We start from the raw sequence: 25,171 nt of genomic DNA on the forward strand, positions 1-25,171 counted from the left end.
GTGACAGACAAATTTAAAGAAAGAAAAAAAATGTTCACTTTTACATTTTGTAAAGTCAAAGATCTACTCCAGGTTCAAATTTCTTCACTCCATTCAGAAAAGTGATTTTTCAACTTAGCATTTGCATTTCATTAGAAATGCCAGCTTTTCTCTTAATTATTCAGCACACATATGCAAGACCTTCTGCATTGCTACAGATCCTGAAGAGTTTATGTTTTATCTAGATCAGGCCAATGCAGCACATTAGAGATTCTTTGTGTAAATAACTTCTTTCTCACAAAAAAAGAGCCCAAGACAGAGAATGCTGTTGAAGAGACCTTTGGCAGAGATGAGAACTGATCCCAGATACCTGGAGTCCCCAGCCAGTGCCATATTTTCATCATCTTTCTTTTCTCCTTCAGGTTGGAAACACAGGTCTCCTGCTGTTGTACCATTTCATTGCAATTTCCCTCCAAGATGGGCACAGAGATTTCATTCTGTTGCTCCTACTGGAAATAGTAGGTGGGGAAAGAGCTGGGGCTAATGCAAATGATGATTGCCTGTGATATACCAGCACATCCTGCAACATCTCCTCCACACCAAGACACACACAGTGTCCCATTTGCCAGCCAGAGCAGCATGGGGTAATGAGATAAAACCAATCAAACTAATTCCTTCCTCAACACTGGCTTGCTGGCATTTCTTTCTCCAGCTTTCCTACTGTGAAGAGTGAAATAGAAAACTCTGGACTTGATCCCAATGGACTGAGGCAATAAAAGCTAATCTGCAGTCCTATGGGAATGATCCATGAGCAGGGTTCCCTCCACGCACACCCAAACCCCTCACTCCCTCCTCCACAGCAAATACGATTATAAGATCTAATGAGCTGCAACTAATGCAATTCTGAACGTCTTCACAGCTAATGAAAAACAGGTCTTCTCCTTCGAGGTTTAATTGAGATATTTGGTTCATATGGGGAAAGAATCTCCCCATAAAGCTAGGCATGAATACTGCACTTATATATCCAGCAAGGACAGTTGTCTGTCAATTTTTCATCTCTTTCTCCTGATGGCTAGCTATCTGATGGAGAGATCTGTGCTGAAGAGCTGTGTACGAAAATATCTGTGATGGGAAATGAACTTCATGAAATAAAACTTCTCATGTCATTTCAAGGAAAATCTCTAGTCTGAATGTCATCTACTAACCACCACTTTGCAATATGAACTTGAAATAAACAGAGCATTTCCTCAACAAGAATAACTTGTAATCTCTAATAAAAACACACCCCTTGCTTCTTAAGCAAGAATCAGAAGACAGAATTGGGCCTGTAGCTTGGAAACTTGAATTTGCTCATTTACAACCAACTGACTAAAAAAATATATCATTTTTTCCCTTTCCTCCAGTCTGCTCTTTCTGCTGCCTGTTGGCATCAATGTTTCTGCAATTTAAGAATCACTGACGCTGTGAGACTTCCCCTGCCTCTGTGCTTTCCTCTGTTACTATCATTAGCACGACTTTAGCAGGAAGACCTACGATACGTGTAGCACTGCAGAGATAAAGACAAGTACATCAATCCCACTGCAGAAAGTTTTACCACTACTTTGAGCGAAGAACTGCCAAAGCATTATGACAGACAAGCAATTGCTGGTAGGCGAGAATTGTGGAGCATCACATCACTTCCCACAGTCTATGAATCAATAACCCGCCTGCCTTTTCTTCTTCCATTTTTTGGCTTTGTGCTGACCCAATCGTTACTTTTCTCCCCCAAAGAAATTGGTCTTGTTAAGGCTTTGAAGGTGAAGAATAAGAAGGGAATTTGATGAAAACCGAGGTTGGATACAGCATAACTGTTCTCCAGGGAGAAGAGAGAAAGTCAAAACTGGGCCAGTAAAAAGAATAGTCTTACACTGGTGATATATGAGGGGAAAAGCAGTTTGAAAGGTGTGTGTGGCTGGCCAGCAGTATCCACCTCTTCTTTAAAGCCTTTCAGCTGTGCAGACGTGACCACGGCACGGACACACACATGCAGCTGCACCTGCCTCCACCTGCACGCATGCCATGAAAGCAGCCACTGCCTCTGCTCCCACATGACCAGGAAATGACTTCACCAAGCAGTGTTTAATCTGCTTTATCCTTGTTCTTTGAACAGTGTGCCATGCTCAGGCCTGCTGTAATGCTCTCCTGAATATGGCTTATTTTAACGGATAACCTAACACTAATGGGGAACAAACAGGCGTTTCATCCTTTTCCATTGCTTAGGGAGACAAATTTATTGTAAAGAAGTCAGATTCTGCAGATGGGAAACAGTTCAATGGGACAGTTTTGGAAAGAAAGCATTCACCAATCAAGAGGGTGACTGCTAGTTATTGAAAGCTGAAACGCTTACAGGTTAACTTGATGGCAGCGACAGCAAATTAATTTTTGCTTTTGTTGAAAGATTTTCTTGACTATGACGAAAAGCTGGCTAACTGCCTGAAAAGCAGAGGTCGTGCAGCTCTCTGTGTTCTTTGATGCAGTATCTAGTTGATGTGCTACTTTCAGAAAAACAACTGTGACTTCCTTTTGGAGAACCCTTTTTGGATTTTCAGCTGACAAGTAACACATGACCACAGACCTTAGCTTGGAGCAGTTGCTAGACTACTTGCCTTTCTATTTCAATGAGTTATTCAAGAGAAACTCAAGCCTAAGTTTGGCTGAAAGAAAGCAAAAACAACAGAAAGACTCCACTCACTTTATCCCAGTTTCACAAGCCTAAAAATAGCAGAAGGGAGCTAATGGATTTTATGTGGACAGGGATGAGAACCCAGATTGGTGAGGGGAAATTTATTCTTAGAAAAATCCCTCATTCTGGAATTGTTACACACAGGCATGTGCTGACCCAAATAGATCATGGCTCCTATCATTCCCTAGTGCATTCAAACAGATAAAATGCTGATGTGCACCAAAAACGTTTTGGGAAAACAGCAAGCAAAATCTGCATGGAAACTGCCAGAAAAAGAAAAAGCACAGCAGTTGGTACACAAAAGCTAACAGGCAACGACAGCACTGCTGGCAAACACAGGTGAAGTGAAAGCAAGGAAAAGACAAAATGATGATGAAAAATTCAAAGGTCTGCCCGAATGGATGGAGAAAATAAGGCAGATACCATAGAATACCTACTGCTATCTTGGAAAGATAGCCATTTGAGCCGCTTCAGGATGCCCAATTTATTCCAGTATACTAGTGCTGCCTAGCCTCAGGGACACTGGTTTTCCCTTGATGCCTTTTTCTGGCTTGGCTTTGCAGATATGATAGTGGAGATGGACAACTTGATGCAAGAACAGCAGGGGATTGGTACCCCTCTGGCACGGCAGCTGGAGGCCAGCCGAGATAGCCTAAGGCATTTAAAGCAGCTTTATGTGCCCTGCCTGACAGCACTAGCTCGTGGCACACGCAGAGGCTTCAGGCACTACTGGGAATTCCCCACAACACCCACGGCACCTGGATGTGGCTGGCAGAGGTGGCACAGGACCTACAGGGAATGCTTGTGCTTTCCAAATAGAGATTAAAGACCAGGAAAAACATCCCAGAGCATCCCATATGCTTCTGGGTGGGGAGTTGAGGGAGGCCCTGGTCTCTGCTACAGTGAGGCTAGAAGGTGCCTGCAGGTACTGCCCAAAATTTGGGAGTCTTACTTTGCAGTTGAATCTCATACCAGTATACATAAGTGTTAAACAGATACAAACATCTTCATCTACAATCATTTCTTACACAAGTGCTGAATACAGTTAGCACTAAATCCTTGTTAGAAAGCAATAAGGATTTATGTAGGGATGAAACATTTCAGTCCAGTATCAAAAGAACTATTTTCTGCAAGCAGAACAATGCCAGAGCATCACAGTCCTTCCAGCTGGCAAAACCGAAAGGGAATAGCCAGATTTTCCAAAATGTTCCATACCACAGACCCTATAATGTTTAATTATCTGATGATGCTTAGGACCCTGGGTAGAGAAGAGAAGAAGCAAATAAAACCACATGAATCTGGCCATCATTTGAATATTTAAGACCCATCTGTGGAGCATCAATTTGTGTGCCCTTACCAACATTGTGTTAAACATCCCCATGCATCTACAGAATACATGTGTAAGCATGGGATTAACAAACAACTGTCAAAAGATTTCAGAAACAAAACAAAACAATGCAAAGCAAAAACCAAAACACATTCTTCTCCCTTTGTGAACCTATTACAATGAAGTATTCATTTCCCTGTAGTTTTTCCTCACTAAAATTTTGTGTTACTGTAAAGAGATAGGTATGCAGGGAACTTCTGGCCCAATTCTGTTCTTACATAAAAGCTGAAAACAGAAAGTGGTCCCGTCTCTGGAATTAAGTGCAACTGCAGATTTCTTTTTATTTAAAGCACCATTAACATAAGTATCCAAGTGCTGAAATATTAAAACTGCAATAGAGGCTATTATTTGCTCAACAAATTTACATCAAAATAAAATATATAATAAACTTTTTTTTTTTTTTTTTTTTTTTTTTTTTTTTTTTTAATTCAATTAGAGAGACCGGAAAAAAAAAATTACAAGAAAAAGCAGACACCTTAGAAAATCATACAAAAGTATTCCTGCTGCAACAGAGTTCCCAGGAATTTTGAAAATTTAAGTCAAGTCATGGAGTTATTTTGTAGGCTGTTCTGCTTTTGTCTTTATTACCGGTGTGCTGCTATGAAAAAAATATCCAGATACCCTGTGGTTAGTGCTAAGCATTAGTTACTATCTCATGAAAGCAAGTTGAAACTTAAATGTCAGTCTTCAGTGTAAATCTGCTGAGATTTAGTCTCTTCCCAGAGTAAATCTATTATACCTCAGTAAATAGATAGGATATAAATAAAGTAGGAGCTCGGCAGAGTTTAAAATAGGAATTGCCACTGTATTAACAGGCTTATGGGCAATGTTACTTAGAAGTATTTGTTTTAAAGTCTCAGCAGGCTCGTCCTGATGCCTATGGTGTAAAGCCATCTGCTGAACAGACAGAATCGATCTCTGAGTGTGTCCTGCTTGGTTTGTAAATTTACCTACTGTGACTAAGTACATAACTCATTATTAAAAACAGTCAGACCTGATCTTTCCTGAGGGTAAACTAATGCTTCTCATCATCCTTTTGAAAAAAAAAGCGTGCAGGAGATAAGGAATAGGTAAGGCATTTAAATGAGACATTATTTGAAAGGTTTACTCCCATGGCCTGACTCAACATGCAAATGTGGACTCCCAATCAACTTTGCAAGAGAATTATAATTCATAATTGGCATTTCTAAAGCATTTTCACAAAGCTGTGTAAATATTGACTAATTAGCCACACAAGAAGCCTGTGGGTAGGTGAGTAAGTACACCAACCCTCTTCAGTATCTGAGCAATTTACTGGCCTCTCCTGCGGAGGGGACTGAGCAGTTGGGGGGGTTTCCAGCCCCATACCCTTTGCCAGCCCACATTGCTCTGACCTCTGATGTGTCACCTGCTCCTCTGCTCTGAAGGTTGGATGAGATCAGCTCTATTTTAGAAGAGCTCTGAAAATAGTGGGCAAACCTCTGTTCATCATCCAAAAGTCCCATTAAAAAAAACCACCTTGTTATTCAAATGTCAAAATAAAACCTGAGGATTTGATCTAACTACATACATTATTTACCTGATGATGGTCACCCGTTCTACTTGAGGAACACTCAAAAAATGTAGTGCACTATTATGGCCTACTCCCAGAAACAAAGTGTGAGTAGGATACTTTTAACTAAATTTTAGAAATAGACCTCCACGTGTGTGTACTAAGACACTCCTTTACTTAAAAATCAGTGAACTCTTCCTCAACAAGGTTCAATAAGGCCACGTGCAAAGGCCAGGCTGGGACATCCTGATCTAGTGGGAGGTGTTCTGGCCCGTGGCAGGGATGTTGGATCTAAACGGCCCCTTCCAACCTAAGCTATCCTGTGACTCTAACCACCACATACCCTCAATGAAGGGTGAAGGAAGTGCGAAAGTCCTGCTGGAGCCTCCAAGAGGCCCTACCCTTCATCATGTAATAAAACACTGAAGTTGAAGTTAACGTCATTAGCCTAGAAGAAGGGTCTAAAAACAGAGTGAAGATCCTTGGAGGCCACATCATCTAGAAAGTCAAATACACCACTGAAAACTGTTTCCATCAAATCCAGCTCTACAAATTAATTGTCCCTTAAGAAAGAAATAATTACTCACTAGTGTCTTAGGTTTTCTGGTTTAAAAGATCAAGTGCTAATGGTGGCTTTATTCCAGAGCTTTGTTAATAATTGCCATGTTCAGGGGTGACAAAGGTATTTTCCAAACAATTGCATTATCACAAGCTTACAATGTATACAACGTACACAATATGACTAATTTTTGTTTGGTATAATCCTGCTTTGTCTATTGAAGCCATTGGTTGCGTCTCATTTCAGCTGCAATCTCTTTAGGACAAAGATTGTGACCCTGTGATTTTGTAGAGCCTCACTCACGGTTAAAATGGTATATAAATTAAATAAATAAGAAGAAATTAAACTGCAGGAATTTATTCTCCTTTTATCAGGAATTTGTAAGTGAGGATGAAAATAGTTTTAAATGTATTTTATTATGATAATTTCTTCCAGAGATCTGGTTATCTTTGTTTTTTTTAAATATTGGGTGATGCCTTTGAATTTAAGTGTGGCAACAATCCAGGTAAAAATAGTAAACTGGGAAAAGCAAATTAACCTGTTGTCTGCTTGAGTACTAAATCCAGTGTTATTCCACTCTGAAGCTCATTCTTCAGCCTGGTTCATGTGTAACTGCTGGTAAAATACCAACATGTTAATGCTTTTTAACTATGGCCTTAGTAACCTACTCTGAGCAAGGCTAGACAAAACAAGCAGTAGAAATAGAACAGAACTGGATGCCCTAGAGAGCAAATTTCTTCAAGAAAACCCCAAACTAAAGGAGTACAGACTCAATATGTGACTCAATATATAAAGTGACTCAATATGATAAAAGGGCAAAAAGGGCCTCTGTACTCAGAAGGTTTATACTGGCAGGAAGAACAGAGAAGCAGTGCAATGAAAATTACTAATATTGTCTACAGAGTTTGTCTCCCTTTCTTTCTAAGCCCAAATAACTGGTGGATCACATCACTGAAAGAAGGCACTCCAGGCCATTTGCCCCTGCTCTCATGCTGCCCCTCAGCTCAGGCCACCTGAAAGGTGTGTGAGATGACCTGCTGTGGGCCAGGGTTAACTCTGGAGGGCTGGTGACTTTGGCACAGACACGGTCCCCAAGCCAGGCTGTTTTAATAAGTGCTCAGTGGCTTGGGCCACTGCAGGGCCAGGAACAGCCAGAAACATGCCATCAGTGGTAATATAGTAGAATGATAAGCCAAGGCTTATCTCCAATTAAGTTCCATATGGCATGCTTTTTTGTGCACACATCTTTATCTTCTTCAGGACTTTGAGAGAGAGAAAAAAAAAAAAAAAAAAAAAAAAAAAAAAAAAAAGAAACACATCAGTTTTTATCTCTGTATAGAAATACACTCATGAAAACAAGTGTTCAGCCTGCTCTGAGGCTTTGACAAGTAGCTCAAAGGACCTCAGGAGACTGTCGAGCTCTTGCACCTGCAGCTGGAGAGTAGTGAAAAGAAACGGATACTTTGGTCTTTAAGAATAAAGCATGAAGACTAGGTAAGTGCCTCTTTTCATGTACACTGGTGTTCACCTACAGCATGTAAAATCCAGCAGTACTGGTAAAATGGACTGATAAATTGTCTTAGGTAGCCTTCTGCTCCTAGAGACCAGCAACTTCACACAGCTGTAAGGTGAGCTATCTGCTCCCTATGCCTAGAGCTTGTAATTATGGATTCCCCAACCTTCAAGCCACCAAGCCTAACAGGACACTTCAAACTCATTGTTTTCTCATCGTGCCTTTCTTTTTGCTTAACAACACTAAAACCTGTAAAGGGAACAGCACATGACATCAACTCTGTGCAGTAGGTTGGAAAATTCACCCATTTGCACAGTGTTGATAATGTCCTAAAATGGGCATTCACCCTCGAAAGGCATTAGCATGTAACAGCAGCTGCTCATCCTCTGAGCACAGATGAGTGTTGGAAAGAAGTGCTGAGAGGCTTTGTCCTAGAATTACGTGTCACTGTTTAAAACATGATGTGAAGAAATTATTTTAATTGCCCATACCAGTCTGGGAATGAAATGGTCCTGCTCGCTAGCTTGGTAGGAGAGGTGCAAACTTTTTTCTTTAGTCAGAGTGTTGTTTGAGAAGAATATGTACATGCCTGAAAATCTGGAAAGCCTCACCGTGAAATAAAATGAAATAAAATAATCCCAATAATATAGCTTTGCAAAATACTGGCTAGTACTGATAGTGTTTAGCCATGTCTCACATAGGAAGATCCGATTTCTTGCAAGCATTAGCAATGAAAGAGCACAAACTGTTATTTCTGAGATAAATGTTCCAGTTCAAATGTCACAGACCACATCAAAGGCATTCACAGCTGGTTCTGGGATTTAAAGAGGGGAAAAGAAAAAGACTTACACTGCCGTAGAAAGGTTGGTGGTGATCACAGTGCTAATGACCACAAGAGAAAGATGAGATTTTTTTTAAGCATCATTATCTAGTGGCCTTGAGTGCTAATCAAAACAAGGACTATAATGCCTACTTTAATGGGGTTTGTCTCAGTAATGCTCCTAAATGGAATAAACTACATTAAACACAGACAAGCTATGAAGAGAGATAAATGGCAAAACAATACACCAAAAAAACTAAAGATTCTTTTAATCTGCTATTAACTGAGTTACCATCCATGGCATTCACAGTTAAATGCAGTTTTATAATCCATTTGTTGAATTGGACAACTAAAACAGAAACGTTGCTGTTCTCCTGCTTAAAACAACAGATTAAATAAGGCCCAAATTAACCTCCAGAACTGCTGGTTTGGTGAATACTGTAACATAACAGACTGCATATTTACCTTTTTACTTCTTTACAATTAAGGAAAGTAGCTCCCCTGGAGTTTTTTTTCTGAAGTAAATAGAGGGAATTTGCCCTCACCTAGGGAGTCCTGCAGATCAGCTGAGCTTCAGCACATGACAGGGAAGATGCTCCAGCAGGCTGAGGACCCCCCCATGGCCACTGCCAGCCCCCACAGCTCCAATGCAGCAGAGATAGACACAAATGGATCTCAGCAGGCTTTGGATCACCCTCTGAACGTTTATGGGAAGGGACACTGAATGCCAGGAAGATTGGTGCATCGCCATTTACCTCCTTCTTCTTGTGCCTTTGGCCTTGCTCATCTCTCCTCTGCATATGCTGGCCCAACAAGTAGCTATGCTCACTTTTTTGACCTTGATATCCTGGAAGATGAGTTACACTTGAACCCCTCAGTGGGGATTTAATGGGTTTTCTATTGTATCTACATTGCTGTACCTCTCACACTCAGTTGGGAGGATCCTCAACGTCTGAGAAAGAATGCAGACTATAAGATTTTTATCAGACATGTTCTTGCCAGAAGAGGTGACAATTTACAGATAAAATGACAGTCAAGACATAGAGGTGTTGACATTTTTATGTTCATTTAGATGCAAGACTGAATTGATGCTAAAGGTCCAGTGTTGGGAAGATGGAATAGCTCTTTGTCCATGCTGTACACAAAATGTAGGATCATGCACCTTATCTTGATGAAGTTTTCAATAAGGATCTTTAAAAACTGGAGCTGTAGCTTAGAAAACATATAATTTATTCTATAATAAATGGGTTCACCCCAGTATTCCAGAGGAAAAAAAAATCCTATGGTTTGTATTGCTTTTGTAAAATGGTCGATCTCCTGCACTCAAGGGACTGTGAAAGGTCAGTGGTGTTGAATATACATGATTTATAAAGTACTCTGGGATGAGAGGTGCTGTGTAAATGTAAAATATTATTAGAGCATACTCTACTTAATTGACATACACTGAAATGAAATTGGCTGTGCCACAAGAGCAGAGCTAAGAAACTAATTTAGTCTGATGACAGTGGCTTGTCTACAGCTAGTGACAGTCTATGGCAGCTTAAATATAAACTCATCTCACAGACAGACTTACCTAATGCTGAAAGTTATTGCTGTTCACCTGGACCAGGTCATAGGTAGATTTAAATTTGAAGACTGTGCTCCCTCCAGTCTTTCCATTAGAAATGACTAGGTGGGCAAAGATCAGAGGCTATTCTGCACCACGGTGTGGCTTCTGAGGTGTGGGAGTTCCTGTGCAGCCCAGCTACCCTCCCTAGAAATGCAAGAGCCAGTTCTCAGGTGTATGCCAGGGATGCTTGGGATGGGTCCTCACATGCCTCAGAAAGGTAGCCTCACTTTCAGACTCAAAATACACATCTTATTTATCCCTGGTTTTCATGGAGACTACCAAGTTCCACCTAGAGATTTGATCCTTGAGACTTGTTAACTTACAACTATATCCAAAAAGGCTTCTTAAAAAACACAGTCTCATAACTGAGTGACAGCGAGCTGGACTGGACTAGCGGTCCCGCTGCTCCTCACTCACAGAGTTTCTGGCTTGGAGGGGAAATATAAATTATCCTTTCATGCACTTTTTGGGATTGATTCCAACTCCTCTCTTTCTTCTGACCACAACAGCCTATCCTTTAACACTGCAATAAATAATCAGTTTGAAGCAGATTTTAAAATGTTTTAACAGCTGACATTATTACTACATTTTACCATAAATGGAAAAATCCCTATTCCCCTTCCCAAACAAAGATGTAGATTGCAGATCATATTCTGAATTCTTTTTAAAACCTAGGCCAAAAGATCTCACCAGCACAATCTGTTCCCCTTCACATTATTATTTTCACTCTCACAGATTCTTTTATCTAATTCCTTTCCTCCCTGAAGTTTACAGTGTCATTCCAAAGATTTTTCGGCTACATTTCAACTCCCTCCTCTTAAATTCTCTCCCTCTCATCAACCATCTAAAGTTCTTTTTCAAATAGCAATTTTTTCTTTCAGAAGATCAATGCTATGAATTCAGTACTACAAACTAATCTGTTCCTACCTTTTCTCCCATGCTAAAACAAGCAGGTTTTTTTCTTTCTTCTTAAAAAAAAAATAAAATAACAAACTTACGAGGTTCCCATTCCTAAAGGGAAAATAGGAGTTCTTTTTTTCTGAATGTATCAATGCTTTCTCATGAAAATTGATATATCTGTCTGAGTGGTAAAGAAGATTTGGTTTATCTACATCTGAGAGAATAGTTACATGACGTTATTGCATAAAATGATTGATTTGCAGGCAACGGAAGTTTTATTTAAGAATAATGTCTAAGTTAGTCTCATCTACACAAAACAATTTGTATCTACACAAAAACAAAACCTACTCTATACTCAGAATAATTCCTGTCTTTACTGATGACTTAGACTATTTGGCTTCTTCTGTTCTCTCTGGATAATTTTTACTTTTAATAGATCTGCTCCTTTGGATACAGCAGCAATGGCAGACGATGCCACTTAGGCTACACTGGTTGTGATTTATCTGTGCTCCCACTGTAAGCATTTATCACTGGGGACTACTCTTCCCTTTTGTCTTTTCCTTGTATTTCGATAGCTCCTTCCCTAACAAGGAGAATGACAAAACACAATATAGGTTTTTAAACTAGGGAATGACATTTTAAGCTGAGATCTATGTGCGAATGTTTGTTTCCAGCTGTTTGAGCAAAGTAGCAGCACATCCAAGATAGATGTATACATATTAACCTTTTTTTGTAGTATAAGAAAAAATTATCTTAAAAAAATAAATCTCTCATATATGAAAAAAAAAAAAAAAAAACAACAAGGAATTACTTGCTTGGATGTTTACATAGACCTGTGCCTACAGAAATAATATCTAACTAATTTCTCATAAGTGATGGAGTCCAGTCAAATCCTCTGCGCCATTTCACCCTCTTTTGACATTAACAATCCACAGGCTAGAAAGGCACAGCCGAAGAAATCACCTCCAGACGTTTCTCCCATATAGGAATTTGAGGAATGGTTGATGACCATGTAGGGTCTCTACTTCTTTGCATTTACTAGATGATAAAGTTGAGTGGTATCTGGAGGATTCCATGATCTCTGCTATACCACTATTTTTCAGGACCTAACTCAGCACTGCAAGTTAAACCCATGTCTGGTTTCTTATCACATACCAATTGACCATCTTGTCCATGAGAAAGGTAAAAAGCCACAAGGCTGTTTCTTTATATACTCCAGGTCTTCACATTCAAGCAATAGCACCAAGTGTTTACAGTTCATTTTCCAGCATGTCCCTAAATTTCTCAGTGACATAATCTTCAATATCACTTGCAATATTGGCATCTCGCAATTGCTCACGTCTACTTTTGTGACTTGGACACAAGTGCCATCCTTAAAGCCCTGTCCTCGAGCACTTAAGAAGTCAGTGTAGGTAGAGCTAATGAGCAACCTCTCTAAGCTTTCTAACAACTCTGCTTTCCTTTGAATCCAGCAACCAAAAAAACTCCACAACAAATGTGTGAATGAAATGAGGTGCTTCTTACTGTACCTATTTGCCTTTGTTGGTTCTGATCCTTGGAAACTTCTGCATTGACTCCATTGGCATGGTGAAAATAAGTCATAGCCAGAGGCATGGAGACATGCAGAGCATACTTATGGTTTAAGCTCTCCTCCAGAGTCCTCAGCCTCCCTGTAGCACACACCAGCCCTCCCATGACCTCAGATCCCCATCAATCATCAAAGTCCTTCCTTCTCAAGCTAATGCAGCAGCAACTTCCGATCATCTTGTGTCAGGCACATTTGTGTTTGTAATTCATTTCACACTATGCAATTCATTAAGCACTTTATTTTGATTACCATAATGTGTGAATGCAATTTTGTATCTCCTCTATACAGGGTCACTTTTATGTCAGCTCATTTTTGACTGCGACAGGCTTTTCCCATACTGAAGGCAAAACAGTGTTTACATTCAGTTAGTTAAAATATTTACATTGCACATTCAAATGATGCGCTTTCCCAGTGACAGGGCTCTCTGTGGTATTTCCTCCTGTACCTACTCTGCAGCGGAAACAGATGATTAAGATAAATATTCTGGGTGTCTCTAAACAAGCAGATTAGGGAAAAAAGCAGCACAGCTATACTATGCTAACATGCCTGGCCTTTGCAGTACCCATGCCAGCCGTGCTGTCTGTCTAGCACTGCATGAAAGCCTGTCTTACAGGACGCACATTTAGAAGAGCTACACGTTTTCCAGTCATTGCATTTCAGACAGATTCTCCATTCATTGATCATTCACTTGCCCGCTTGGTGCGCAAGGTGGGTTGAAGCATGATGTGTGTCAGTGCTGGGAGAGGAGGTAAGAACGGGGCTGCGACCATAGGATCACTTGTAGGAGGCACACAGAGAGGACAGGGGCTGCTGCTGAGTGAGACAGTGAAGTCCCACCACCCTCTTGTTTGGTAGCACTAAAGGAAGCCAAATTCTCCCCAAAAGGAGCAGACAAATGGCTGCTATATGACCCTATGGGATTGAGGAGAGAATCAGGAAAAGAAGGGAGGAGTTGAGCAGGAAAAGCAACACTACAGCTGGCAGGGGAAGGCCACAAAGTGGTAGCATTCCTGGGACTCAGGAAACCCACCAAACTCTATTCTTTTAATATAAATGAATAAAATACTGCAACTGATGCTCTGTAGAGACCTGCAGCACAAAGAGCTGTGCCAAAGGCCCGCGTGGCCCTCTCCCCAAATGGGCTGCTTGAAGCTCACAGGACAAAAAAAATAAAAAGGTATTAATGACTGTAAACTTTCATATCATTTAAGGCACATTATTATCTACACAATAAACAGTTAATTTTGATCACATGCTTGTCACTATCAAACGCATGCAAATCCTTCTGAAAGCAAAACAGGTGCAGAGTGAATTAATTCCTCACGTGGAAACTCAGCAGCAATGCAAAATTAGAAAGAAAGAAAGACTTATAATTCCCGACCCTCGGTGGGTGTGCTCCTTACCTTACAGCAATGCCCACGCAGGTCTGCATACGGGATGTCCCAGGCAGGGAGCAAAAGCTTCTGTGCTGAAAAAAAGATGATGCTCTGGTTAAGAGGTTACTGCAAAGGCTGTGCCTGTGCTGACGCCCATCACAAACTGCTGCATCTTTTTGTTTACAGAAACATATACAATAGATGAAAGTTGACTATGTAAGGGAAAGCTATCTATTTTAAATTGACCCTGCCTTGGTGTCGTGTACTCCAGAGGAAATGGGTTATAAACGCCACCGTATAAATGAGGCATGCAGCATTCAGCTCATGAACTTTAAGCAGGATAGTTTGATGTGTGGGAGACAAAGTTGTTTCACTTTTTCCAACTAATAGAGAATGAGACCATGTAACTGTTTGCCAATTGAAACATAGCAGTGAAAGAAATTGTAAAGTAAAGCAACAGACTCTACACCATCCTAACCCAGTGTATTCACAGTAATAACTGAGCAATTTTGATTTAACTGAAAACTGTATTTATCCACGGACATTTTTATTTCCTGACGTGAGTGCCTACAGCAAAGCATCTGCTGAATAATGGGTGTGAACTGCAGCCAACTTAATCACTCTGGTTCCATTTTTTGGCTTCTGCAGACGAGCTCCAGTTTGGGATTCCCACCCTTGCTGGTCCCCAAGAAGTCCAAGATCTTTCAGCATCTAACCTCAGGCTCCACTCCTCCCTCTCCTGGGGGTAACAACAGACAAATGTTGTTTCCTCCAGACTTCCTCACCTGCTGTCCCACTTGGACAGCTATCCATCGGTTGCACAGCTGGATAATTTGGCTGGCCACCTAGCCAGTGCCACTGGTTTTGGCAGATGGGTGCCCAGGGTGATCGGCACCAGCTGCTGCTGTCACTGGTGGGATGTTTTCCAGAGTTTCTCATTCAAGGCAACACGGTTGTTCCTTGAAACAGTTGCTCCCTGAAGATTAAGGCCAAGCAGCAGCACAAGAGCTGTGTGTGTCCCCTGGGGCTGGTATGTGCCACCAGGCAAACAGGAGGCACCAGCTATGCCCTTTCAAATCCCAGGCGACCAAAGGAGCTGCCACAGACATGCTGGAAAAAAAAGAGCAGAGCCCTGCAGTGCACAAATGACACTGTCCTCCTCTCTGATATCCCCCTTGTAAAAATCCCCCCCCCCCAAAATCCCAGTATCTTTCAAAGACTGTTTGTGACAGTCAGCGCTCCAAACCTGGAGCTGTGCTAGGGATGTGCAGTGCTCGTGCCTGCAGGCACATCAGCCAGGGCACACAGCATGAGCAGCAGCCACTGGGTGCTCACCTCTACCACCACTGTCATTATCTACCAAATCAGCAGCACAAACTCTCAGGAATACAGTTAACAACTGTAAGGAACAAACAGCAATAAGGACAGCAAGAAAGACCTTGAGAGTTGCTCAGACAAAATATATCTTCATTTTAAAAATAGAAAAATAACAACAACAAAAAAAAAAAACCAACCACACACACTAAAAATATCATTGAAGTAGTAAGGACACAGGAGAAATAACTGCACACCAGCATAAAATCTCTTTAGCACAGTCTGCCTACTCTTAGTTATTCCAAAGTGGAAAGTGGTTGAAAAAAAATAAATGCATTTTTATTTCTGCTGAGGTGTGTGGAACAAATGTTAATTTTTTTCCCACTGAACGGAGCAGTTTATGCACCCTGAGTACCTGCAGGGGTGAGGAACTGCTAATAGGAAGAAGTATTTACCTTGCCTAATGGCTGTATGTTAATGTATTTCTATTAGCAAAACCCGTTTAACGTTGCATATGTATAGTAGCTTCTGGCTTAGAAAGTATGAAAGAAAGCACGAGACGAAATGGTCTTTTCTCTCTCTGATGGGAACACAGATTTTTCTCACTGATTGTAATGCAAACCAAACCCTCACACAGGGATCAGACGAACTCCAAACACCCCCAGCTGCAGCACGACAGCCACGGAGCTGCTCTCCTGCAGAGCCCCACGGACTCCAAACTTCTCCCCGCGCTGTCACACACCCTTCAATTAATAACCAGACAGCAGCAATCACCGCCGTGCCACCACAGGGATAAGAGCATTACCTCCACGTCCAGACCCCCATTTCAGCTGTGCGGAGGACACCAGGAGGAGCTGTCAGTGGCTCGGATAATGCAGCTCCAGGAGCTCCAGCCCTGACCTCCTTCACTTTGCGATTCTGCATGCACGGCCGGACCTCCACCTTGGCGGCTGCCAGCCCGCGGCAGCCCGCGCACAAAGCTGCCTCTGTCCGCCCTGGCAGTGGGCTCTATCACAAAGACACCCTAATGTGCAGCCATGCACTTCTACTTTCCTTCTTCTCGCTTATTCTGATGAGGAGAGGTGAGGGAAAGAAGCAGTGTATTTTTGATCAGCCGAAGCCTCGCTGCGTTACCAGGAGGTGGTGGCTGGAGGGGAGGTGAAGGTCGTGGCAGTGGCTCCCCACTTCACCTCACACGTTTTTTTCTCAGGGCTGTGGGTGGCTGCGTGAGCAAGCATCGGAAGCAGGGGAGGAGTCACCCCAAGTGCAACTCTCGACTCGAAGCCTTGGCTGTGATGAACAGCAGTCTGGTGACACAGCAGGGCCAGCGCTACAAAGGCCACCCCACCCGCCCACCCAAACCTCCACTCGTGGCTGCGGGACGCAGTGGCGATACTGTGCTGCCACAGGGCTCTGGAGCCACACACACCCCACAGCTCCTGGCCAGGCTGGCCAGTCATCTCCTCCACATGGCAGTGCCATTTTCCTGCTCCAGAAGGCAGGAAAATGATATGCTTTCCTCACCCAAAAATTGTGTGATGAGGCAACAGGTCACCCTCCCGGCAGCTGTTTGCAGCTGTCAGTATGTGGAGAGGAAAGTGGCAGCACTTCTAAGAGGCAAGCCTTTCACAATTATATGCCTATATATATTTTTTTCCCTCTTAAAAAGCACACTCTCATATGTGCACAGCATACACTCCAAGTTTGTTTTCTTTTCTATCAGCAAATGAGAAGTTATCTCGCCCTGCCTGCAGGGAAGTGAGCGGCGATTCCTGCTGAGACCAACTGGAATTTCACAGTTTAACTCAAATGTTCCCAAGCCAAGCTACATGACGCATGGTAGCCGTTCCACATTTCTTCACATTAATTATAATTCAGACCTTAAAATACTGCAACTGAACACTGCAGTAAGCAATGAAGGGTTTACTTCTAGTGACAAACAACAAGAGACACACAGTCCTTGGGTGCAGCACAACTCTGAACTCATTCCAGGCCTCTGATGAACCACCACAGCATTACAATGATTTCCCATGCAATTAGTATTAATTGTGACTTGCTGGCAGTTCTACAGGGGCCCCATCTCACTTTTTTAGCAGTCCTACTAGGTCAGCCTGAGAGCCACTAGCATGCATCACTGGCACAGCAGCTCCAAGGGCTCGTTCTTGCAGTTAAATTTTGGGGAACCGGCCAGAGCTGCCTTTGGTAACCATCACAGACCTGCCACTTCCAAATCACTGCCTGTGAGTTTCCAACTTGAGACGTTTCTAGATAGAAATTTGGAACTATTTTCTAAAAACAACCCAATTGTTTGAAAGCATTTTGCTGTGGCCAAAACTCCAACATCCTTTTTCAGGAAAACCGAGTGGTGGTGCCAGTGGATACTAGCAGCCCAGTAAGACTGTGCATCTTGTACTCAAAATTAAGCTAAGAACAGAAAGTTGTAAATGAGCAACCACCTCTTTGAATTTTGCTCTTTAATAACTTCTTTAAAAAGTTTATTTTCTTTTGATATACTAATAAGATCAAGATATTTGCCTTAGCATCTTGCCAAATGGACTCAAGCAAGATCAAGATTGCTTTGTTCCAGCAGAATCAGATGACTCTGTGGCAATAAACAAAATGAGATATTCTTTGACTGAACATCATAAATATCTAAAACGTATTTCAGAGTAACACATGCATTTAGCTTCCAGGTCAGTATCCCAGCTGATGGATCTCAAACTTGATCTCTTTCTGCCCTGTAGAACTCCTTAAGTAATCTCAAAAATCCATATATTTCTATCCTTTAAAACAAAGTGCTGAGGCAGTTGTTTAGAGTCAAAAGTACACCCTAAAACAGAGAACTGCATGGAGGCCAGCTGACAAATGCAATTCAATAAATATTAGAGGATGTAATGTCTAATGCTAAAATACTTTAGGAAATGCTTGTTGCTAGCAGCAAGTAGAATTACCCCAACTAAAACAGGTCAGGTATAATCAAGAACAATGTCCTGTAGGCCAGCTTTATTGCCCCTCCATTTTCTGTTTCTCCCAACTTTCTAGTCCATGTGAATCTGTGCTCCTCAGCATTGCTCTCCCCACGGCATTTTCCTCCTTCGCTGTGCAACATTTGGGAATCACCACATAGTGTCACCAGTCTGTCTAATGCCAAGTGTCTACTACATGGTATGGTTTGGCTTGGAAGCAGCCGAGAACATGATGACAGTTACTGCTCTTGGAAAGTCTCGAGTATGGAGCAGAAGAGTGCTACAGACTGCCTGTGCCATCTCATGTCACCTCTACCAATTCGGCTGTCTGCAGCTCTAGACTTTGCTTAAGGGCTCATGTATTTAGTGTGGATAAATCTAGGTATGAAAACAGAAATGCGCAGTATTTACATTTGAAAGGAAAAATAAGCTACGTATATGTAAATGATAAATCTCTGCTTATGACAGCTTATTGATTTTTTTTCCTTGTAGATCCTTCTTTTTCTGGGTCTTTGTGATCCATTTGTTTTTTATTGTTTAAAAGCTTTATTGTCTTCTTTTTCCACCTCTATGGCATGCAAAGATCAGGCGATTATTTTTTAGAATCACATGAAAGATGAACACTTTCAGACTATTCTCACTGTTGTTTTCAAGTGCAGGCTACCTCATTTCCATTGGTGTAAATCAAAGGTAATTCCCTTAATTTCCAGTATCTTTGGATCTATACCATCCATCTGAGATCAGAATCCTCCTCACCTCTATCTCACACATCCTTAGCTCTCAAAGAGCATAACACAAAGGTATTGCTCAGAGCAGTTTAGGTGACAAAAGAGTTCTGTCACTCAGTGGAGGAATGGATTAAAGAACTACAGAAAGAAAGCTTCAGAGAATATCTTTTCTGTAAAAATATGCATGCTTTTGCATGAAGATAAGGTGCAGTATGTGTCTTGGAGGTATGGAATGATTATATTTCTCTGGACACTGCTACTCCAAAAATCTGGTTTGATCACAGGCTTTTGTGACTCTCTCTCTCTGCAAATCTGCAACTAAGAGACAGAGGGATACAATATTCATTTTTCAGAAAACATGAGAGCGGTAATTTACTTCTCCAAGAAAATATGCCAAGACTCAGTCACTGATATTTTAATACCCTATCAAATTCAATCTTTACAAATACAAAGCAAACATCTTTAAGCAAATTATGAACATGTCTACCCATAGAGATGGAAATTGTACAATTTACAATTGTAAATTACTTCTCTAATTGGTGTTACTGCAAATCTCCAACTAGTCAAAGAAAGATGTGTTCAGCCTGCATCAGGTGCTAATGAAGCCTTAAGTCTAGATAGAGATCTTAGTTAAATTAAAGTTAGCTGTTGAAGAAATCCATTTTGATAACACTGCATATTCTAAATTTTCCTAAATGACAGATTTTCCAGTCAAACTTTCGACTGTTGCTCCTTCCTGCATTAACTTTTTAAGAGAGTTACTCTCACTGACAGCTGTATCTGGAGCATGGCATGGCACTGGTAGATGCATCTCATCATGTCCTTCCACTGCCTAAGCCCAGTGCTGTACTGCATGAGATATTTTGCAGCTTGAGCTGGAAATCCAGGTATTAAACACAAAATTACACTGTAATCAAGCATCTGGGAGCACATCACCTTTGGCTTGTCAGTTCTCAGAGGTACTTGTGTATCTCCTACATCCTCTGAAGGCACACGCACTCTGGACTGTGTGCTCTTTCTGTTGAAGACGACTGCATTTCACACTGAGCTACCTATCTCACTGAATTACCTTACTATGACACAGATCATTTGGGTCTACAGTCAAAGGCTCCACTGAAGGCTCCTGACTACCTCAGGTGAAGACATCACCTATACAAATTACATAAAAGATTTATGGTCATTTGGATTTTAACTTGACCTACTTACCATATATCTCAAGCCCCTTCTTCCAGAAGTCAAGTCAAGGCCCTATGAAGATCAAAGTGTACCAATACAATCCAAGTTCAATATTTTGTACTACAAGAATGCAAAAAATTTTCTCAAATCTTTTTAACGGAAGTTGATTATAGCAATTACAAAATACTGTATATTTGGGGAAGCTTTATTGTTTTTTAAAGAACACTTTTTGTTGTTGTTGTTGTTTCTTTTCAAATTTCTTTCTTCTCTGTTGTAATCTGTCAGGTTAGCATTAATAATGGAACTAAAACTTTCACCTCACCTGGTTCTAGTAAGGCTGTTTTTATCGAGCTTTTGATCATGTCTCTTTGGCTTCCATTTGTGGCAACTGGAATTTCCAGCTGTCCTTTCACCCAACTACTTGATAGAGTTAGGATTGCTTAGTCCAGACAATGCCAGGTTATTCAGTCAGCATCGGTCAAGGCTAAATACTTCTAGATGGTTTTCTAATGGTATTCATTAGGACAGGGGTAGCTACAAATGGGCTTCCTTCAGCTTCAGCTTGCCTTCTGTTCTTCCTCACAGCTTGCTCATTTTTATTAAAAATGAAGGAAAAAAATCACATCACTGAAATTTCATTTTCTTCTCCTCATAGTCTTCAAATGTATACTCTCTATTAGGCCCAACAATTCTGCAACAAGACCTCTCTAGACCATTGCATTTAACAACAGCAATGACCAGAATTTTCTTTTTCTTCTGTTAATTCTCTGCTACATCCTCCCACTTTCCCTATTTTCCAGTCCTTAATTAAATTTCAGGTCAAAGCTCTTTCAGACTCATGACATACAAATGTTTTTATATTTGGTTAAAAATAGTGCAAATGCATTATCTGGTATTGTCATAACTAACCAGGAGAAACTCTCCAAAATTATTTGGATATATGGACAAGATTTGATTATCTAAATCAAATTGCTAAACTACAAATGCACAAGGGAATCATATATTTATTTTTAAATGTCAAATCTAATTAAAGTGTGCTCAGAATAATTGGCCAGGCTATGGGATATTAGCTGACAGAGGTTTTGGAAATGGAAGCGATACCAAGGTAATTGGCAAAATAGCCACCAGAAAATATAAATCTATATATCAGTCAAGGATTTGGGATTATAAATGCTATAGGGAGATAAAGAATGACATCCTCCTGTCATTTATTGACAAGCTGTGATAGAGCAGCTAAGAAGAAGGATACCTGTGCCATTGCCTCGCCACCAGCCTGGACTGTGCTGCATCCTACCTCCCTGGGCTGACTTGTATTTCTGATCCTGCCCAACCTGTTTGAACTATCCCAGCTTTGCTTCCAGGAATGGTGGCATCACACTCAGCAAAAGCATAACTGATAAAACTGTTTGCATTCAGCAGATTGCGTTATATGAAAACTATTTGTTAAAATGTAAAAATTAAGAGCTCTGTAACAAGGAATTATTTCAAGTATTTGCACAAACTATTCAAGTCCTTCACCAGACCTACTTCTCTGCAGAAACTTTTGGAAGCTCGTTTAAGTACTGAATCAGTGCTAAAAATCTCTGTTCAGTTTATTTATTCATAAAAGAAAGGATCTACTAAAGAGAGAGAAAGAGCGGGGAAACAAAAACAAACCACCCTTAGAAACTTTGATTTAATCAGAGTGGATTGAGATGGTGTTTAATATTGGAAGACCCATTTCAGGAGAAACAGGATAGGATGCAGACCACCAGCTACTAGTGCTTAGTCTCTTTGATTATCCTTCATAAGTGAAAATCAGTTTACAAAGCAGGAAAAACAAGATGAGCAACCTTAATCCACACCAAAGACACATAAAAGGCTGACTAATTATGCCAAGCACCTCTTTATGCAAGGAAGGCTGTCTGTAATGTTCTCCAAAGCACCCACAGGAGGAAGCAGAGAGAGATGCTGCCTGCACACCTGCTCCATGTGGCACTAGCCTGAAATGTAGGAATACTGCCCAGTGTTTGACCTATGTTATGGGCATGAAAGGAAAGAAAGGAAAGAAAGGAAGAAAGGAAGGAAGAAAAAAGGGAAAGAAAAACAACACCAGGCTAATGAAGCACCTCATATTCACATAGCTCCCGAAGCAGATGAACAACGGATGAGTAAGAACTGTGGTTTCCAGCTTCTGTCTCTTTACTGTTGTCTTGGGATTTTATGCTTTTTGTTTGGACTGCACACTACCTGTAAGAGTGCAGACCTGTTTGGCTATTTATTGTTGTATTGTCCTTAAGCACGTTGTTCTCCCTTTGATGTACTCGCCACACATGGATTGGTGCATACGTGGAAGCCTCACCCAAACTTGGTTCAAGATGCTGTGTTGAAATAATTTAGAGATTCATGGGAACTGAAAAGAAAACTTTAAAAAAGCAAATCTGATAAATGTCTGATAAATGCAGGCTTATGCCTGGCTGCTGATAAACTGTACCCTGCCCTGATTTTCGAATATACTTTAAGCTCCATGGAGCCTCTGAAATCAGCACTTGTCTGAGCAAGGACCAGTCAGCCAGAGGTGCCTCTGACCAACAGGAGAGCGATCTGAGAGCTTCCTTTTTGGCAAATTGAGTGGAGAAGCTAGAAACGTACGTGAAATATTTAGTGAAGTTTCAGGTCAAAAGTTCTTTCATCCACACGTCAGAAAGCTGCCAAAGCAGAATATTCCACTCCTTCTCCACCTGCTTCCAGCAGACTTTGCCTTGGTCCCTGTGGATGGCTTTGGCATCTTCCTGCTGTTTGCATGCCCCTGCCTACTGCCTTCAGCTCCTGTGCATGGGAGCTGGCAGGCAGAGCAGACTGACGGACACATAGAGGGCAGCATCACTGCTCCGAGCAGCGCTCAGACAGGGAGGACAACCCAGGATATTTGTACATCCCCTTTTTCAGAAAATCTACCCTTAAATCACTCCTTCAGTGGGAACAGAACCAGATGCTTAAGAATTCCTTCAAGGCCAGGTGGATTGCAAGATTTTTTCATCTCTGGATGTGACTTCTGTCAGTTTTACATAAGTTGCTAACACAGCCAAGGGGTTAGCAGGAGCCTGTTCATCTCCTCCAGACTCTGTGCAGTACAAAATACACTGGACAAGAGAGTTAACAATATTGCCCATGGATGGGGAGACTAATTGGGCTGGGAGAGACACAAGCATAAAACCCTGAAACAGAGATCAGAGATGGGAGTTGCTTAAATGAGGAATCTTTGCCAGAATACGTAATGGCACATCACAGAGGATCGTGTTAGCCTACCTGTAAAAAACCCACACTTAACCAAATCCTGAATTTCATGTTCAGTATTTGCATTGAACTCGTGGGAATCACATGGGCTTCAGTATGCCTTTTCTCCCACATCAAGGCAGATAGGACAGATAGGGATGGGAGACAAACACTTTCTGTTAAGCCTGAGGGGAGATGAAGAAGCAAAGAAGTCCCCACATGCACACACGCTCATACTCAGAGCCTGAATTGCTCACAGCTCCCACTCCGCAGGTGTGGAGCAAACAGAACCTTCCACCAGAGATGGACTTGGTGGCCCAGTTTTGGAGCTCTTAGCTATTGCAACACTGAAAGTGGCTTTGTATATAGCTTTCATGCTACTCAGATTCATCTTCCTGAGCTTGTTCCCTCCTCACATTTGTTAATAAATTTCATTATGTTTTTTTTACTCCTTTTTCACACGCACTCCTCTGTCCCCAAGGAAGGTGATGGATCAGCTGCAGCCAGCTGTGCGCTTTGGCCCAGGGGCTCTACCTGCTGCCCCTGAGAAATTAGCAGCTGCCCTGTGATGATGGAGAGGGAGGGTGCCCTACACAAGGCAGGCAGGATGAATATTTCATTTGCAATCAGTGGGGCTGAAGAAAAAAAGTTATTCATGCAATATGTTTAGGAAAGCCTCACTTCCTCTAAATGTTTTGTGCACCACACAACAAATGGCAATTGTACACTCCCTGCCTTTTTTACTGTCTGAGGAAGGGAAAGATAAAATAGTAATTCTCCTTTTTCCATCTCTTTTAAAACCAGATGTTTAAGGTGGCTGTCAACAGCCTCTCTGTACCATGACCAGAAGTCATGGTGAGTCAAAGCCTGAATCTTTGCTCACACCAGCTTGGAAAGCTTCCCTTGGCCCACCAATTCCTGCTCCCTTAAGTGAGAGGCACCACAGCCTACAATCCTATTGATAGAGCAGGCTTTTGTTCCATGAAAAATGGCTAATAAAGTTCAGAAAATCGTCTCTTTCTCTCTTTTTTTTTTATTTTTAAAAAACTTTCCAAATTTTATAGGACAGCAAGAAGTTAAGTTCAACTAAGGCTAGGTTATCTCAAAAGCAGAGGCCCCTCAAAGCTAAATCACAGACATGAAAAATGTGAAATACAGACACAAATCTTCTCCAAGAGATCCTATTAGCAAGGAGATATGTGTGCTGGAAGACACTTTCAATAATTACAGGTCTCGGGCAAACTCAGAAATCTGTCTGCCTCTTTTTATGAAGCTTCTATTTTTTCTTTTTCTTTTTCTTCTTATTTTTAATTAATTCCAAATCCTGATAAAACAAACTCATTTTACTTGTGTTTCATGAACTCATGACCAATAAAATCTGCTGGATTTGAACTGCAAGCAAAAAAAAAAAAAGGTGACTATGTTAGGCAGTCATTTAGATATTGGCTCGTTTAAACAGGAGGCCATTCTTTGCACGAATTTAATGTCAGCAAGCATAGAAGGTGTCAAATGCTTTGGCCTTTATGTTGTTTCTCAGTGATATAATTGCCAATAGCTCCTTTTTTAAAAAGAAGGAAAGAAGGACACCCATAGAAAGAAGGACACCCATAGTCCTATTTTTTTTTTTATTTTTTATTTTTTTTTTTTGTTTTTTAATAACAATACTTAACACAGGGGAGGGCATAAAACAATTTGCAGCTAAAGCTACATTTCCAGACAAATAACCCTTTAACTGAAAGCTCAAAACC

At 41.2% G+C, this 25,171-nt stretch overlaps 1 protein-coding gene across 8 annotated transcripts in view; it reads right to left on the reverse strand.

Moving 5' to 3' along the window:
* Positions 1-25,171, reverse strand: part of PAG1 (phosphoprotein membrane anchor with glycosphingolipid microdomains 1) — a 108,917-nt gene that overhangs the window by 30,938 nt on the left and 52,808 nt on the right. For 4 of the 8 annotated variants that reach the window (XM_084511225.1, XM_084511226.1, XM_084511228.1 and 1 more), the window contains one exon: positions 14,012-14,076. The gene's annotated coding sequence lies outside the window, so the exon portion shown is untranslated. Of the gene's footprint in view, positions 1-14,011; positions 14,077-16,103; positions 16,471-20,198; positions 20,241-25,171 lie in introns of those variants that run through there. The other 4 variants (XM_084511230.1, XM_084511231.1, XM_084511229.1 and 1 more) reach the window with 3 other exon arrangements.

The sequence above is a fragment of the Aythya ferina genome (assembly GCF_964211825.1).
Source record: "Aythya ferina genome assembly, chromosome: 2".
NCBI lineage: Eukaryota > Metazoa > Chordata > Aves > Anseriformes > Anatidae > Aythya > Aythya ferina.